Genomic DNA, 5,905 nt, shown 5'->3' on the forward strand with positions numbered 1-5,905 from the left:
ATGTCTATGGTCAGGAAACTTAACCATCTTTGATTAACGAGCTAGTCAAGTAGAGGCATACTAGGGACACTCTATTTTGTCTATGTATTCACACATGTACTAAGTTTCCGGTTAATACAATTCTAGCATGAATAATAAACATTTATCATGATATAAGGAAATACAAATAACAACTTTATTATTGCCTCTAGGGCATATTTCCTTCAGGTTGATGTAGTCGAACTTCTTCTAGCTCCTACCGATCAAGCACCGAACGTACGACACCTCCGAGTTCTGCACACGTTCAGCGTGATGACATCCCTCGCCTTCTTGATCCAGCAAGGTGTTGAGGAAGTAGATGAGTTCCGTCAACACAATGGCATGGTGACGGTGATGGTGAAGTGATCCGCATAGGGCTTCGCCTAAGCACCGCGAGAATATGACCGGGGGTGTAAACTATGGAGGGGCGCTGCATATGGCTAACAATTGATGTTGTGTGTTCTAGCGGTGCCCCACCCACCCACATATATATAGGTTGGAGGGGAGGAGAGGCAGTCGAGGGGTTGCCCCAAGTAGGAGGAATCCTACTTGGGGTCCTCCCAATTCGGCCTCCCCCCTTTCCATGTATGCATGAAGGGGAAGGAAAGAGGGGGTGAGGGAAGGAAGTGGGAATCCTAATCCACACTTTCCTTGCCCTTCCCCCCTTTCCTTCTTCTCCTCCTATAGCCTTCTAGGGAGCACTAGTCCCTTGTGGGCTGGTGTGTTCCTTCACAAGGCCCATATGGCCCATAGTATTGCCGGGGGTACCCGAAACACCTTCCGGTGACCCGATAAGTACCCGATACCCTCTCGAGCACTTCCGATGTCTGAATTCCATCGTCCTATATATCAATATTTACCTCTCGACCATTTTGAGACTCCTCGTCATGTACGTGATCTCATTTGGGACTCCGAACAATATTCGGTCACCAAATCACATAACTCATATAATACTAAATCTTCATCGAACGTTAAGCGTGCGGACCCTACGGGTTCGAGAACTATGTAGACATGACCGAGAAACCTCTCCGGTTAATAACCAACAGCGGAACCTGGATGCTCATATTGGCTCCTACATATTCTACGAAGATCTTTATCGGCTGAACCATTATGACAACATACGTTATTCCCTTTGTCATCGGTATGTTATTTTCCCGAGATTTGATCATCGGTATCCACATACCTGGTTCAATCTCGTTACCGGAAAGTCTCTTTACTCATTCCGTAATACATCATCTTGTAACTAACTCATTATTCACTTTGTTTGCAAGGCTTCTTATGATGTGCATTGCCGAGAGGGCCCATAAATACCTCTCCGATACTCGGAGTGACCAATCCTAATCTCGATCTATGCCAACCCTACAAACACCTTCGGAGATACCTGTAGAGCATCTTTATAATCACCCAGTTACATCGTGACGTTTGATAGCACATAAGGTATTCCTCCGGTATCCGGGAGTTGCATAATCTGATAGTCAAAGGAATATGTATTTGACATGAAGAAAGCAACATCAATAAAACTGAATGATCAATATGCTAAGCTAACGGATGGGTCTTGTGAAGGAAATATGCCCTAGAGGCAATAATAAAGTTATTATTTATTTCCTTATATCATGATAAATGTTTATTATTCATGCTAGAATTGTATTAACCGGAAACATAATACTTGTGTGAATACATAGACAAACAAAGTGTCACTAGTATGCCTCTACTTGACTAGCTCGTTAATCGAAGATGGTTATGTTTCCTAACCATAAACAAAAGAGTTGTTATTTGATTAACGGGATCACATCATTAGGAGAATGATGTGATTGACATGACCCATTCCATTAGCTTAGCACCCGATCGTTTAGTATGTTGCTATTTCTTTCTTCATGACTTATACATGTTCCTATGACTATGAGATTATGCAACTCCCGTTTGCCGGAGGAACACTTTGTGTGCTACCAAACGTCACAACGTAACTGGGTGATTATAAAGGAGCTCTACAGGTGTCTCCAAAGGTACATGTTGGGTTGGCATATTTCGAGATTAGGATTTGTCACTCCGATTGTCGGAGAGGTATCTCTGGGCCCTCTCGGTAATGCACATCACATAAGCCTTGCAAGCATTGCAACTAATGAGTTAGTTGTGAGATGATGTATTACGGAACGAGTAAAGAGACTTGCCGGTAACGAGATTGAACTAGGTATTAAGATATCGATGATCGAATCTCGGGCAAGTAACATACCGATGACAAAGGGAACAACGTATGTTGTTATGCGGTCTAACCGATAAAGATCTTCGTAGAATATGTAGGAGCCAATATGGGCATCCAGGTCCCGCTATTGGTTATTGACCGGAGACGTGTCTCGGTCATGTCTACATTGTTCTCGAACCCGTAGGGTCCGCACGCTTAAGGTTTCGATGACAGTTATATTATGAGTTTATGAGTTTTGATGCACCGAAGGAGTTCGGAGTCCCGGATGAGATCTGGGACATGACGAGGAGTCTCGAAATGGTCGAGACGTAAAGATTGATATATTGGACGACTATATTAGGACATCGGAAAGGTTCCGAGTGATTCGGGTATTTTTCGGAGTACCGGGTAGTTACGGGAGAAGCAATGGGCCTTGATGGGCTTTAGTGGGAAGAGGAGAAAGGGCCAAGGGGCTGCTGCGCCCCCCCTGCCCTCTAGTCCGAATTGGACTAGGGAAAAGGGGGCCGGCCACCTCTCCTTCTCCTCCACTTCCTTCTCCCTTCCTCCCCTCTTGGTGGACTCCTACTAGGACTTGGAGTCCTAGTAGGACTCCACATCCTGGCCGCACCTAGCCTTGGCCGGCCTCCTCCTCCTCCATCCTTTATATACTGAGGCAAGGGGCACCCCATGAACACAAATTGATCCACGTGATCTTATTCTTAGCCGTGTGCGGCGCCCCCAGCCACCATAGTCCTCGATAATATTGTAGCGGTGCTTAGGCGAAGCCATGCAGCAGTAGTACATCAAGATCGTCACCACGCCGTCGTGCTGACGGAACTCTTCCCCGACACTTTTCTGGATCGGAGTCCGGGGATCGTCATCGAGCTGAACGTGTGCTAAAACTCGGAGGTGCCGTAGTTTCGGTGCTTGATCGGTCGGGCCGTGAAGACGTACGACTACATCAACCAAACGCTTCCGTTGTCGATCTACAAAGGGTACGTAGATCACACTCTCCTCTCGTTGCTATGCATCACCATGATCTTGCGTGTACGTAGGAAATTTTTTGAAAATTACTACGTTCCCCAACATCTTGTCCATCACATCATACTCCTAATGATGTGGTCCCATTCATCAAATGACAACACATGTCTATGGTTAAGAAACTTAACCATGTTTGATTAACGAGCTAGTCTAGTAGAGGCTTACTAGGGACACGATGTTTTGTCTATGTATCCACACATGTATCAAGTTTCTGGTTAATACAATTCTAGCATGAATAATAAACATTTATCATGATATAAGGAACTATAAAAGAACAACTTTATTATTGCCTCTAGGGCATATTTCCTTCACCATGCTGTTATATTATCATTCTTGGATGTTTTACAATCATTTTATAGAAACTTTATATCATTTTTGGGACTAACCTATTGACATAGTACCCAGTGCCAGTTGCTATTTTTTGCTATTTTTTACTTCGCAGAAAATCAATACCAAACGGAGTCCAAACGTAGCGAAACTTTTTGAAGAAATTTTCTGGGCCAAAAGACACATAATGGGCCAAAGAAATACGAGAGGGGTGCCCCAAGGGGGGCACAACCCACCTGGGCACCCCTGGGGGGCTAGGCGTGACCTGGTGGGTTGTGCCCACCTTAGTGGCCTCCCGCACCGCCTCTTTGCTCTATAAATACCTCAATATTCCAAAAACCTTAGGGGAATCGACGAAACACAATTCCAGCCGCCGCAAGTTCCAGAAACCACAGACCCAATCTAGACACCATCAAACAGGGGTTCATTATCCTCATTGGTGCCTCTCCGATGATGCATGAGTAGTTTATTGTAGACCTACGGGTTCGTAGTTAGTAGCTAGATGGCTTCCTCTCTCTTTTGATTCTCGATACAATGGTCTCTTGGAGATCTATTTGATGTAACTCTTTTTGTGGTGTGTTTGTTGGGATTCGATGAACTTTGAGTTTATGATCAGATGTATGTTTTTATCCATGAAAGTTATTTGAGTCTTTTGATCTCTTGTATGCATGATTACTTATAGCCTCGTATTTCTTCTTCGAATCTTTGGTTTAGCTAGGATGACTAGATCGATTTTTCTTGCCATGGGAAAAGGTGCTTTGTGATGGGTTCGATCTTATGGTGCTCGATCTCAATGACAGAAGGGGAAATGGCACGTATGTATCGTTGCTATTAAGGATAAAAAGATGGGGTCTATTCCTACGTTAATAGATCTTGTCTACATCATGTCATCGTTCTTATTGCATTACTCCGTTTCTCCATGAACTTAATACACTAGATGCTTGCTGGATAGCGGTCGATGTGTGGAGCAATAGTAGTAGATGCAGGCAGGAGTCGGTCTACTAATCTTGGACATGATGCCTATATAATGATCATTGCCTGGATATCGTCATAATTATTTGAAGTTCTATCAATTGTCCAGCAGTAATTTGTTTACCCACTGTATGCTATTTTTCTTGAGAGAAGCCACTAGTGAAATTTACGGGCCCCGGGTCTCTTCTTTATCATATTTGCCTTCGAGATCTATTTTTACTAGACGATGCCCCATGCGTTGCTGCGGGATTTGTTGATGATTTGTTTGAGATATGATTGTTGAAGAATATTAAGGTCTAGTTTCATCTGACGAAGACTGTAAATCAGTGCCCTGCAAATTCATAACATATTGGGTATTCCTGATACCTGAAAGTATTAATTTTCTAAAAGAACATAAGAATATGATGGTACACGTCTACCTATTGTGGTTGGCAAAATATTCCAAGATCTAGCAACATATGTGGAGCTTATCTGAAATCCATGGAAATCATATTCGTTCAATATTGATAAGAGTCCCACTCACAATTTTTTTGATAAAATGTACAAACACAAAGGTAACTAAATGAGTAATTAAAAATGTGTGATTTTATGCTGCCATTGCTCGGTTCCTTCTACGGTTTGGGATTTTGCCTTGCGTTTTTGTACTTTCCCGACTGATCTCGTTCCTTTTCTGCTGACTCAAAACATGGAGGACTGGTTGGTCGATTGCCATTTTAGCCACCTACAAAAAGATTTCCCTGCTTTGGTTATACTAATTTGGTGGCACCCGAGGAACGAAAAGAAACAAGGGATCTTTAGTTGCACGGATATGTGGACAGCTGGCCTCCACAACTTGAAGCAGATGTGTAGGATCGAAAGTATGTCTAGAGGGGGGGTGATTAGACTACTTGACCAAATAAAAATCTAGCCTTTTCCCAATTTTAGTTCTTGGCAGATTTTAGCTATCTTAGCACAAGTCAAGCAATCTCCACACAATTCAAGCAAGCATGCAAAATAGTATATGAGCAGCGGAAAGTAAAGCATGCAACTTGCAAGAATGTAAAGGGAAGGGTTTGGAGGATTCAAACGCAATTGGAGACATGGATGTTTTTGTCGTGGTTCCGATAGGTGGTGCTATCATACATCCACGTTGACGGAGACTTCAACCCACGGAGGGTAACGGTTGCGCGAGTCCACGGAGGGCTCCACCCACGAATGGTCCACAAAAAAGCAACCTTGTCTATTCCATCACGGTCGTCGCTCATGAAGGACTTGCCTCACTAGCGGTAGATCTTCATGAAGCAGGTGATCTCCTTGCCCTTACAAACTCCTTGGTTCAACTCCACAATCTTGTCGGAGGCTCCCAAGTGACACCTAGCCAATCTAGGA

Source organism: Triticum urartu, chromosome 6A (genome assembly GCF_056163025.1).
Source record: "Triticum urartu cultivar PI428250 chromosome 6A, HENAU_Tu73, whole genome shotgun sequence".
Lineage (NCBI taxonomy): Eukaryota > Viridiplantae > Streptophyta > Magnoliopsida > Poales > Poaceae > Triticum > Triticum urartu.